At 45.1% G+C, this 13,410-nt stretch overlaps 1 pseudogene; it reads left to right on the top strand.

The window, feature by feature from the left end:
- Positions 1–2,930: 2,930 nt before the first annotated feature.
- On the top strand, positions 2,931–3,111 carry LOC119437786 (U2 spliceosomal RNA; annotated as a pseudogene).
- The last annotated feature ends 10,299 nt before the right edge of the window (positions 3,112–13,410 follow it).

The raw sequence follows: 13,410 nt of genomic DNA on the forward strand, positions 1-13,410 counted from the left end.
ATAACGAGTGGTTGAGTACTAGTGACATAATGTAAATGAGGAGTGCCTTCGTCGTCGGGCAAGTACTTCAATGTCCCGGGGGAGTATCTAATCGTGTCCTGCATTTACCTCAATTTTTCGATTACTAAGGCTCTGTTCACGATAATGGATGCTTTAGAGATTCTCGCTCACCAATTTATCACTTTATCTTGACTTTAGCGACCTGAAGCACCCCTCGGGCATGATAAAATAACATAGTCCGCGGGTAGCATACGCTGCTGTGAACATCTCAGCCAAGTTTTGCTGTCGTACGCGGTACGTGGAGCTCGCAAGCAGAGCACGAAGTCATCTTTCTCCCAAGCGCTCTCTTTTCAACTGGTGCCATGTTCCTCACTATTTTCAGGACACTTTATTTCGTAATAAAGCGGATTCCCATACGAGGCTGCTATCGGTAGCTGCGTTCGGCTACGTAGGATAGATATCGCAGCCGCCGCGGGGTGCCGCCACGAGTCCACTAGCTAAGCGCATTGTGGCTCGCTGAGGAAAACCGCGTTTGGCGTACGTTTAGCGCGTCGTAGGCACCAAAATCGGAAGTCGGGCGTCTACGTTAAGATCCAAAATGAAATTTGAGCTGCGCGCCACGGTGACATTTAGAAGGCGGAGCGTTGTGGCCACGCCCCACTCAGCCGTAGCCTTCGCAGTGCAAGGCATTGAGGAAGGAACGGGAGCACAGCGGAGGCCGTGCTTGATTGCCAATAACTCCGCTTCCGAACGCAATGAAGTACTTTCTGCGGCAAAGTATTTCTGAAACAGCCTGTTTTCACGTTAAATGCCTTTCTCCATTTCGATAAAAAGTGGTTCAGGGCCCCTTTAATATTTGCCTTTAGTGTCCCTTTAACGTTGTGCCTCGAAGCACAACGTTAAACTAAAAACCTAACAAAATTCTCAGCTGCAAGGATAGAGGGACACCGCCCAATCCACAAAAAAAAGAAAACTAAAGCCAGTTCCACTAGGTGTAAGCTGTCCAAACAGTAGAGCTGTGGTTGTCTTCGTTTTGGTAGACTGTTACTTGGTGTTTTGCTGGGGTTGTCTTCGGCACGCGTGCCGAAGTGGGTGCGTGACCGCGATGACCTCGAATCTAGACCGCACGTCCACTACGTATGGCCTGCAAAGCGTGTAGTATATGTAGCTACGTCACCGAGTTTGGCAGTATAAAACGAACCCTTTATCAAGCATTATTCACTTGACAAGTAGCGACTTTTCTGCTCATCGCTACGGCTCAGTGCCGAAGTTAATTGCAGTCTTATTTAGCTTTTACAGCGTCGCTACTGCCATGTACTGGAAATATTTTTCCTGTTCTTCTGCTCCTTTCACCGGTTGTTGAGCGTGCAAACGTAACGTGTAAGGAACTAGCTAAAGCGAGGGAGAAACGGAAAGCGGACCTGACTAAAAGGAAGGAAGAGATGAAACATGAGCCAAACGTGTTTCGATCATGAGTGACTGGAGATGAACTAGCGGAATGTGATCAGTGAACTGAGTTCTGAGCGGAAGAATTTGAGGAACAACATGGGTTATTATCATGTGGTGCGACAGAGCACCTGAAGAAGAAACCGCTGGACAGTACAGTGGAAAAATGCTAACCTTGACAACGAAAACTGGAATGCTCATATGCGAAAAGTTGAAAATGTCGAAAAGCTGCCCATTTACAAGTGTTAGAAAGGAAGAAAATGAATGCTTAACGTAAATAACTTCGAATCTTTCGCCAATATTGAACGCATTGCTAAGTCTGACGTCGAAATTTGCCATGGCAGTCCAACGAACAGTGGTGACGAAGCAAACATAATAATCCAGTTCATGTCACACGCGAAGTGGCACATTGTTTTTTAGAAAGCTGTGAAAGTGAGCTTTCGAACTTGGAATCATGAGCAGTTCACGTAAATTAACACTTGCGTTTCATGTTAAAGAAACGTCGATCTCGCAGTACCGTCAGAAAAAAAAAAGCATGGGCAATATGAAAGGGGACAGAAAACTGCTTTTAAAACGTCGTGAAATCTAAGCACACACGCCCCACATAAAAGTTTAACAAGAATCAGTTTTACGTGTTAACATGTCAGAGTCGAATATACACATAATGCGTAAGCTTCGCTTAAACTAAATTTAGCGTTCCCGCTCATACTTCTCCCAACTGTACATTCATCAGCGCTGGCGTTCACCTCCACTCACGAAGACAGAGGATTGCTTCACCACGCAGATCCACTCATACTCTAAGGTACTCAAACGCGCTTGAAAAATCACTATCGACTCGCGCTTTCCAACACACGCTCAAGCTGGCTCGCATTTATATTGTAGTTTTATCGGCCGCAGCAAGCGCGTAAACATTCGCGTACTATCAAAATTAACAAGAATGGCGTCAGCGCGCACAGACAGACATGAACACATCACACTCAATGACCGCGAGCACTCGCTGTCAAAACGCTGGCGTGAGGAAGCGCGGGGCAGCAGCGAGCGCATTGACCTTCGTGCTGCTTCTCGCTTCAACGCGAACTAAGCGGCGAAAACAGCGCGCACGAAGCTGTCAGCACTCTGCGCACTGTCCCCATCGCAGATCGCTACCAAGATATGGCCCGCGCGGCCACGGGCGGCCGCACCATACGCAGCACTTGCCGGAGTAGAACGCTTACGCTTGGCGTCCGCGGCCCGCTCATCGTCGGTGGTCTCCTTCCGCCGCCGCCGCGCCCATTCCCTTTTCTGTTCACGCCGTCGTTCTTGTTAGGCACGCTGTTCTTTTTCAGACCGTACAACGCGCGGCCTACCCATTTCACCGTTAGAGCAGAACTGAGAAAAGGAGCCTACGTAGAGCATGACGCCAGGAAACAGAAGACACTCAGATTGGTCGGCACTATAGTTTGAATACGCTGGATGGCGTACACGTGTATGGTGCGAACGTAGACATGGCCGACGCGGGTCAACGTGTAGTATCCGTTCTTATCAGCTTAATATCTGATACGGGTTGTATTTGGACCCAAGATATTAAACCTTATTTTTGCAAGTTGGCGGAGTGCTTGAAGCCTGCTTCACCTCCGCCGCGGGTCGGCCCGGTATTGCATTATCTTCGGGATCGGCCCTAGGGGAAAATTTCTGTCGATGCGACTCGATAAACGGACGCAAGAATTTTCATAACCTAGCCATATACAACTTATACCCCTGACACACGGGCAAAAGTAAAGTCCTTTGCAGGCATGGAGGAAGGAAACCCTTTTTGTTACTCTGAAGGACCCTTTGCAGAAAGGAGTTGCGCCGATGACACACGGCAGTGCTCTAACTTCTTTAGATGGTTCTTCCAATGAACGCCGCAAAAAAGAAAAAAAAAAGAAAAAAGAAAGCGCTGCTTGTTAAAGCAGCAAGAGAGAAACATTTACAAGAAGTTGCGCATGTAGATTGCATTTAGTGATTGTAGAACCTAAAAACATTTTTTTGCCCATTTTCTTCACTGTTCGACAAATCGCATTACCCCCGCTAAAATTTAAAACATTTCCCAAAATAAAACCAATATTTACAGGGCACCTTAGTTATGCAACAGGTTTTCTTCTATTGGGCCAGTATTTTGTAGCGATGCCATTCCGGTAAAAATGTCTTTTCGCGCTTATCGCGCTTTGTCAGTGGCCAGAGCGACGGTCCGCTCGCGTTATCAACGGGATCAGCCGGCCGTGAGCGGTGGATGATAAGAGTAGTGTAGAATAAGTCATAAGGCATTGCTACAAAATCGTGGCCCAAGATTCGAGCGTGGCCCAAATCGTGGCCCAAGATTCGAGCGGAAAGGTGTACTCTCGCTGTATGCGAGAGTACACCTTTCCGCTCGAAAAGTAGATGCCCGATCTTCTTTTCCGCAAAGGAACTTTGCCGGGAGGGAGATACTCCTTTGTCGTGTGTCACTGCGCTTGAACGCCTTTCCGGTGGATGTCCCCTTACCTAAAGGACTTTAGAGTGCCCGTGTGTCATGGGTATTAGTTGTAAAAATCAAGTTCTTGTTGTGTTTCTTTATTGTATTCTATAGCTTTTTTGTAATAGCAATAACTTTTCCTTAACTTATTTGCTGAAGGAAGCTTTTGAGTGATATGTTGCCTCAATGATGGGTGTTGAATAGAGAATTTGGAGTTAAAGGACTAATACAAGCGCTCGAAAGTGTTTTACGTCTGTTTTACGAGTTAGGCGCGTCGAATGTTTGCCCGATGTCCTAGCTGAATGTGGCAGCGACTTGAAATTCTAGGGGATGAGGGTTATGCTTATGCGTGCAAAGTTTAGTGTGAGCGCGTTAATTATGCCATTTGGGAACAGTTACCTGTGAGCGCTGAAAATAGTTATAGAAGCGTTATTTATGCGTTTGTTATTCACGCGTGCCCTGGGAGAACCAAACGTTGAGTTAAATTAGCAGGAACCGGGGCACGTTACAGGTGATGTGTCGACGAAAATTGAAATGTGCAGGTAATTACGGGATTATGAAAAAATTGCTAATTCAAATGCTCGAAAGCAGCAGCTTCACTGGAACTTAATTAATGTTCTGCAAGGTCGCAAAGGTATGCTGTGTTGTTTTTTTTTTGTTTTTTTTTGGTGGGAGGGGGGGATTTTTTTCTGCGTTTAATCTCTGCCCTTAAGATTCGTGGTTCGTGTTAAAGTGGGGTGAAACTGTGAAAGGTGGTATGAAAGAATTGGCAATCAGAGGAGTCGTGAACTTGGTTGTGCTTTTTACGAAGGCTTCTCATTTTGCCATTATTCTCAGTTCTGTAAATTGCAGAAATAAGGTGCTTCTTCTTCTTCTAAATTATCATATGGTATGTACTATAGTTGAGCTTACAATAAAGCTTAAAAGCTTAAAAAAACATATTTTATTACCCGTTCTTTTTGCTTGTATTCTTTTACAAATGTACCTTTTTCTTCAAAATTGTTCGTCGCAGAGCGCTCGAATTTTGCAAAAAAAAAAAAAAAAAAGGACACTGGTATGCTACACATCTTGAATTAGAGCTTTATGTGAGAAATTAAGCCATTTTTGTTCTTTTTTTGTCGTAGTGCAACTTTCCTTTTCCTTTTCTTTATTTCAGCATTCAACTTTAGATGTACAAACGCTAGCATAGGAGCAAAAAGTCGCTATTTTAAGCGGCTTGACAAAGGCCCCTGCCCCTACAGTATATCTGCCTCTATGACGTGCTTTCTTTTTATATACAAACTCCCTCTAGCTTGTGGCTATTAATTCTAATTCCAGACTTGTATGAGGTACTATCTTAAATGTTAAAAAAATTTTATTCACACGCACCGAGCATTTCTTTAGAAAAAGGTTCAAGGAAGTCCCGAAATTCCGTTTAGAGAAAAATGCAAATAAAATGGTGTCAAGCTGCTTGATTTAGCAGAACATCCGAGGATTATAGCCTTTTAAAGCGAAGCTTTATATGGCTAGGTGAAAAGAAAATGCGTCTGTCCGTCGCCTGTCCATAGAAAACTGTCATCATTAGCATTGGCTCGAGCTTCGTCGTCTTCGTCCGCCGCTGGCTCGTTGGCGTCCCCCGGGTTGCACTCGGGCTCGTGCTTGGCACGCGCTCGTGCCACTGCTCCCGCGTTCGTCGTCGTCTTCTTCTTCCACATCTGGCTGCGTTGTCGCTCATAATTCCAGCGTAGAATTTCACTTCTATTCTGTCGTCGTAATGGGGAGGCCGCGTTTACGGCAGTATGAGCGATTGCTTAACGGGGTATGAGCCATTCATTGTCTTACCCCCGTAACGGACAGATTGAATTCTGAAGCAATTTAATTTCGAAGGATCGCAGGCGGCAATGGCGTCGGCGATTGCTGCTAACCACGCCGCCGAGCAAACTCGAGACATCGAACGCAAGCGACAACGGCGGACTGCGGGCATACCGTCAGTGACGTCGTTCTCTCCGTTGCAGCCGAACGTGTGTGTAACCTGATTAAGAAACACAAAGACGTAACCAGTAATTGAGAAATACTTTAATGAACCGTCGCGATTAACTCAGTGATAAACACCGGGGCCGCACGTTTCAGTTTCGCTTGTTGACCATCTGTACGGAGTGCTTTTTCGTAATCAACATTGCTGTACCCTTTTTCTCTGTTTCTGCGCTCTCACTTTCTCAGTTTTGCTTGGGCTTACATTTTCAAGTCGCTTTTTTTACCTGCTGCGAGTCCATCGACAGCCTGCTCATAGAGACACACAGAGGTCCAGGTGTGGCCACTAGATGCTTTAGCACACTTGAACTGTAGCCGGTGGCCATAAAGCTTGCGTTTCCGTGTCATTGTTTGCATTCTTTTCATCAGCAACACCGAAAAAGGCACATAATAGGTCCTTCATAGACGTGAGGTACTCTCGGAAGAGCGCGCGCCACCATAAGCGAGCAAAAGAAGAGCGCACGAGAGCTACAGAGGCCTTCCTAATGACTGTAAGATGCACAACATTGAAAAAGGAGGTTGAAAAATCAAACCCGAAAGTTGTGTTGAACACGATTTGATTTTATTTGATGAAAGGTTCACACGAAATTGAGACTCGAGAATGGGGCATGCCCATTTTCCGGTCGGCGCGATAATTAAAATGAATCAAATAGGTATTTTGAAAGTCCCGCATAAACACGCTTTATTAATTTTTTGAAAGCTCCAAAGATGTGCTATCAAATGAATACAGAATCAGAAAACCGATATTTTGCAACAAAGTCTCACCCAACCTTAATGAACCATCGATCTTTAAGATATTTTATTGTGCTTGGTAAAAAAGTCGCAGATTCGCCCGAAAAGCGAAGCATCGATTGCAATAGCAAATTAGTGGACAGCTATACGAATTAAGGATAGTAGTTTTATCCGCTGTATAAACTTGTAAACATAGGCATACTAACTAAATAAACAAGCACGGTGTCACGCGCGCACAAGCAAACATGAACACATCTCACTCACTGACCACGGAAACTCGCTGTCAAAACGCTGGAGTGACGAAGCGCGGCCGCAGCAGCGAGCGAATTGACCTTCGTGCTGCGTCTCGCATCAACGCGAAGTAAGCCGCGAAAACACAGCGCACGGCGGACTGTGTCCCCGACGCAGATGGCGTTCAAGTTATAACGGCGCCGGAGCAGAACGTATCGCAGAAGGTGAATTAAATTTAACTCGTCCCTTGGTCCTACCATGGTGAAAAACGCACGCGAGACGCGGACATGCACGGCGTGGGCTCTGTGGCCGACGCCACTTGCTCGCTATGTTTAGGCTTGGCCCGGCTCGGCTCGCAAAACATGGTGCGCATGTTACCGTATGCGGTAACGTATGGTAAAACTAAAAGGGGAAAGAAATTGAGATCCAAGCTAAGTGACAAATTGTGTCCAGTCAGTTTTAAAAACCGTTAACTCAATGCATCATTCTGACGGACCACGGCGACGTGCCCGCCTGGCCATTAGCGCGGCGCGCTCCGGGAAGCCATGCAAAAGCTGGGGAGGCGGCGGCCCTAGGGCGCAGGGACTCACAGAGCTAGGGGCGTTCGCGGAGACGCGTCCCCAGCAAGTACCTAGATCTGTAGTTCCCTTTAGCGCCGCGCGGGCGCGCTGCAATCGACCGGCTGTACGGGCGTGCGAATGTAGATGCGCCACCGGGCGCCGCCCGGGACGCCCGGAGTAGAACACCCCCCCCCCCCCCCTCTCCTCTTCCCGGAGCGTTGCGCGTGACGGAAGACGGCGCGCGATTGAGATTGAGTGCGCGAGATTGAGCCGCGATCGCCGGCTCACCCTCGCACGCTTTCACTCGCACGCTTTCACTCGCACATCCAGCATACGGTGTGCGGCGACGATTTTATCGCTCTTGAACGTTATACGGAAACTCACGGCGACGCCGACGCCGATGGCATAAATGCGCCTGGAGTGTTCATATAATTGCGATCGCAATAAAAGTAAGATCCTTTTCATTCTGCGAGTTCCGTGCTTTTACGCCAGCATTGTTTCAGCAGTGTTTTACTGTTCTTGACCAGCATATTAATTTACATTTTCCCTACTGTCTTTAAAAACCAAGCCTTCGGGCAGTGTAACTATGTTTTCAGATACCTCTGGACTGATACACCTTTATGACGACTTCAACTCTCTGTCGCCCTCTTTGCAACGAAAGAAAACACGACCATGTTTGGGCCATGCCTTCTATAGAGACGGTGTCATTCACCTATTCTATTCTCTCGGTCTATTCTTTCGCCGTAACTCGATCAAATAATGATAGTTAATTTTACACTCATGGTCACAGGGATCTCTTTAGAGAAGACTGTGGCGCAAAAGTTCGGAGCGGGTGAATTGACAGTGCAGTTTCACCGTTTCAGAGTGACTGAACGGATCAGCTTGTTCGTCGCCGCATTGTCCTGCACCAACGCGGCTACCTATGAAGGTTCTCGGAGAGATGACAGTCCACGTGAGCGCCATAGGCCAGCGAACGCGGGAACTTGCTCTCTTTTGACGCATCTTAAACACCGGTGTCGCTTCCACTCGGGAACAGAATGAATGACCCCCAACAAGCATGCAGAAGGTAAAAGTTGAATAAACAAGCACACAAGTTGCAGAAACGCATTTGTAATCGAAGCAAGCAAAAACGAAAGCAGACGCCATGAGCGTTTGCTAGTCGTATACAGCGAAACGTTATAATGTGTCCCAGCTAACGTTAGCCAAGCTGTTAAAAAGAAACCAAGAAAAAAAAAAACACTGTGCAAGATACGATTATAAGAACTACGGTGTTCGGTCGTCAGACTTCTCACGACCAAACGCAATTTTATAATCGTCTTATAATCGCATCTTGCGCCTTGTTTCTTTCTTTTAAGAGCTTGGCTAACGTTAGCTGGAAGACGTGGTATGCCAGGTCTGCAAAGTTGCAACTGGTTCTGTTTGCCACTTTTCAATTTCTATATTTATTGTTATAATTGCTACAGACACAAAACTACAAATGAGTACATTTGGATAATGTTTATGCATCGGCTCCGTTGCATGATCGGCCAATCAGCGGATGGCCGTCACAGAAATGATTGTGAGACTCCTCGTGCGGCGAAAAAAAAAAAAAAAACGACACCGGCGTCGGTGAGACCGCGTGCTGTTCGTTCTTTATTTTGGTGGTTAGCCTAAAACGCAGCACCACTGACTACATATCATTACGATCATGTGATCTACGCGCGGCGCTTGCTTATTCAAAGTGACCGAATCTGTCTGAGACCGCTTAAGAAATAGGAAAAAAGTAACACGCGGCACCCAATGCATATAATATCTATATCAAGGCATGGTTGCGAGAAAGATTGTGACCTTATCCGTATTAGCAGTCAGAAGAACGGCGTATAGGAATAAATGAATAAATAAGTAAAAATAAACAGAAGAGGCACACGAGACTACGTTTTTTTTCCCTTCTTTGTCAATTCAGCTGACTTTAGAAAGATAAATGAGAACAAACTCGCCCAACCGCTTATATCGACGCAAGATAATGTCTGAATATTTGTTTGAAATTTCCAGTTTTAGGGGGATGGAACTGGGGACACGTGACGGTGGCCCTTATTGATTTTTTTTTGCGGCTTACGCAGGCTGGAACAGTGTACCGAGAAAGAGAGAAGAAACTTTACAGTTGCTCTAAAGAGACTGCTCGTTGGCAGCAGTGATGGCCGCTTCGGACTTCCTTCTAGTCCAGGGCCCCGCGGAGACAGCCGCCGAGCAGGCTGCTCGGTCTATAAAGGCGAGCAGTGTTCAAATGCGGGACTTTTGTGTGGAGGAACTGGTCGGGTTATGTTGGTCGGCGGACCACGTGGTGTGGTGTCATCATCATCAGCCCATTTTTACATCCAGTACAGGACAAATTCCTCTCCCAGCGATCTGCAATTACCCCTGTATTGCGCTAGCTGATTCCAACTTGCGCCTGGAAATTTACTAATTTCATCACCTCACCTAATTGGATTCCGTTCTCGACTGCGCTTCCATTCCCCTGGCAACCATTCTGTAAATCTAATGGTCTACCGGTTATTTGCCCAACTCCATTTTTTTTCTCTTAATGCCAACTAGAGTATCGGCTATCGCCGTTAGCTCTCCGATCCACACCGCTCTCTTCCTGTCTCTTAACGTTACGCCTAACATTTTTCGTCCCATCCTTCTTTGCGCGGTCCTTAACTTCTCGAGTTTCTGTGTTAACTTCCAATTTTATGTCCCATATGTTAGCATCGGTAGAATGCAATGATTGTAGACTTTCCTTTTCAAAGACAGTGTTAAGCTCCCAGTTAGGATTTGGTAATGCCTGCCGTATCCACCCCAACCCATTTTTATTGTACTGTAAATTTCAATCTCATGATCAAGGTCCCCTTTGAGTAATTGACCTAGATAAACGCACTCCTGCCCAGACTCTAGAGGCTGACTGGCGATCATGAATTCTTGTTCCCTTTCCAGGCTATGGAACGTTACCTTTGTCTTCAGCATATTAAGCTTCAACCCTACTCTTACACTTTCTCGGTTAAGGTCCGCAATCATTCATTGCAATTCATCCCCAGTGTTGCTGAACACGATAAAGCCATTTGCAAACTGAAGGTTGTTGAGATATTCGCCGTTGATGCTCACTCCTAAGCCTTCCTACTCTAAAGGCTTGAATACGTCTTCTCAGCATGCAGTGAATAGCATTGGATAGATTGTGTCTCCTTGCCTGACCCCTTTCTTGATAGTTAACTTTCTACTTTTCTTGGCGAGAAGCAAGGTAGCGGTAAAATCTTTGTAGAACTTTTCCAAGATATTCACGTATGCCTCATGTACTCTTTGATTACGTAATGCCTCTGTGACTGCTGGTATCCCTACTGAATCAAATGCCTTTTCATAATCTATGAAAGCCATACAGAGTGGTTGATTGTACTCCGCAGATTTCTCAATTACCGGATTGTTGACATGGACGTGGTGCATTGTAGAATATCCCATCCTGAAGCCAGCCTGTTCTCTTGGTTGATCGAAGTCGAGTGTTGCCCTGATTTTATTGGAAATTATCATGGTGAATATTTTTTGCAATAGTGAAAGCACGCTAATGGGCCTACAATTATTTGATTCATTAACGTCTCTCTTCTTATGAATTAGTATAATGTTGGCATTCTTACCGCTCTCTGGTACACTTGAGGTTGTGAGACATTGCGTATAGAGGACCGTACGCTTTTGAAGGATATCATCTCCTCCATCTTTGATTAAATCGACTTTTATGCCATCTTCTCCTACCGCTTTTCCCCGGGACATGTCTTGAAAGGCCCTTCTAACTTCATCACTAGTTATGGAAGGAACTTTTGTATACGTTTGACCACTACTTCCAGTCAAGGTTGCGTGGCTGCTCTGGGCACTGTACAAGTCAGCATATAATTCTTCTGCTGCTTTTACTATACTATCGAAATCGCTGGTGACGTTACCCTGCTTATCTTTCACTGCATATTTTTTTATTAAATGTATTTAAGGAGAGGTTGGTGCCTATATGTGGCGCCGGCTACTCCTCTTCTCTTGCATGATAGTTGTCCTCGGAATGTTGTCAAAACTCACAAAACTGAACCAATAACCACATGTACGAACGTTCACGTAGAAAATCCTAACTGAAATATAAATAAATGTTCGCACTACAGAAGAGTTCACATAACATAAATACTCACAAAACTGAAGTGTTCACACACAACACATGAGTTCACAAAGCATAAATGTTCTCAAAACTAAGTTCACAAAGATGATGTTGGGCACTTGCGAATTAGGTCCCTCTTGAATGCCGTGCTCTAAATACAACAGTCTTGTGCGCAGACACAAATGCCACATGAACACGAAGACACAGTAAACATGTAATCAAGAGTGCCTGCTAATAATAACAATGCCAGTAATAACTACTATCTGACTTAGTATTCTTGTGATATTTTTGATTCCTGCAAAAATTGTACCAAGGCGCGCGCAGCGATGTTTTGTAGTTTTTCTGTAGGCCATGGACCCAAAATTTTTCCTATGGATAGTGGTCGTCTATCCAAGCCACGTAGTTTTTCTGAAAGCTTCTTACGGGGAGCGTCATGTTTTTTACAGCGTAGAAGAAGGTGTTCTATGTCTTCTTCAGCCTCTCCACATGAGCATGTAGCACTATTAGTTTTTCTTATCCTATACAGGAAGCTTTTAGTATAGGCAGTGCCTAGCCGAAGCCTATGTACTGTTGTTTTAACCGATCGGCTAATTTTAAACGGAATATTGAATTCTATTCCAGGAGCAATATTATATAATCGAGAGTTCTGCGCATCATTTATGAACCAAGTTTCCTTGGACAATTTACCGCATAGTTTGTTCAATAAACAACGCGCATCACTCATTGCTAGAGGAACTAGTGATAGTTCATTCTTTTGATGAGCCTCACGTGCTATTTAATCAGCCGTTACATTTCCTATGATTTCACAGTGACTTGGAATCCACTGGAAAGTTATGTCATGTTGCAGATCTTTCGCTATGGCGTATGTCTTCTGTATTTCATATGCCAATGTGCTGTTTGTTTTCTTAAGCTGATTTCATTTAGGCTCAGCAATGAGGCTTGCGAGTCACTCAACACTACCAAGCGAAGAGGTCCTGACTGCTGACATATGTAACGTAAAGCAGAAAGTATTGCGTAAAGTTCTGTTGTTGTGGACGTTATAAATTGGCAAAGCTTATAAACTCTTTTCTCTTGGTATGCAGGTATATAAAACACTGATGTATAGCTTTGTTTCCAACATGATTCATCGGTATATACGTGAATGCGATCTACGTACTCAGTGTAAAGATGTGATAAAGTTAATTGCTTTATCGCAACTACGGGCACATCACATTTACGACCTACTCCAGGAATTGAAGTGACTATTTCTGGAATTGTAGGTCGCCATGGGGGATGAGTTGCGCATGCAGGCCAGTATTCGTAAGCAGGTAGTAAGTTTTTGCACCGCCGTATTTCATCATGTATGCGTGCAGCATTTCTACCTTGAAGGTTTTGGCATAATGGATGATTAGCGTGTTGTGTTGCCAAACGAAAAAAGTGACGACAAGCTTCCGTAAATCTTAGTGCATGAAAAGTTGGTTGGCGGGACTCAGCAATTACCAAAGCACTGGCAGTTGCACGGGGAACACGAAGACATATGCGAAGGCTTCTGGCCATTAATATTTGAATGGTTTCCTCTAGATTACGGCATATTCCATGTAGTATAGGAGCAGAGTATGCTATTCTTTGTCTAATGACCGCCGAGTGAATGCGTAATAAAGAAGAGGTTGAACTACCCCATCTCACTCCAACAAATCGACGAAGAATGTTGATTAGGGAGTTGACTTTCTCCTCTAGTGCTTTTATTTGGGGAGCCCATGATAACCGTCTGTCTATAATAATACCTAAGAACTTGTGTTGTCGCACAAGTTGCAAACGCTGAGAGTCTAGCTCAAGTTGGA

Source organism: Dermacentor silvarum, chromosome 1 (genome assembly GCF_013339745.2).
Source record: "Dermacentor silvarum isolate Dsil-2018 chromosome 1, BIME_Dsil_1.4, whole genome shotgun sequence".
NCBI lineage: Eukaryota > Metazoa > Arthropoda > Arachnida > Ixodida > Ixodidae > Dermacentor > Dermacentor silvarum.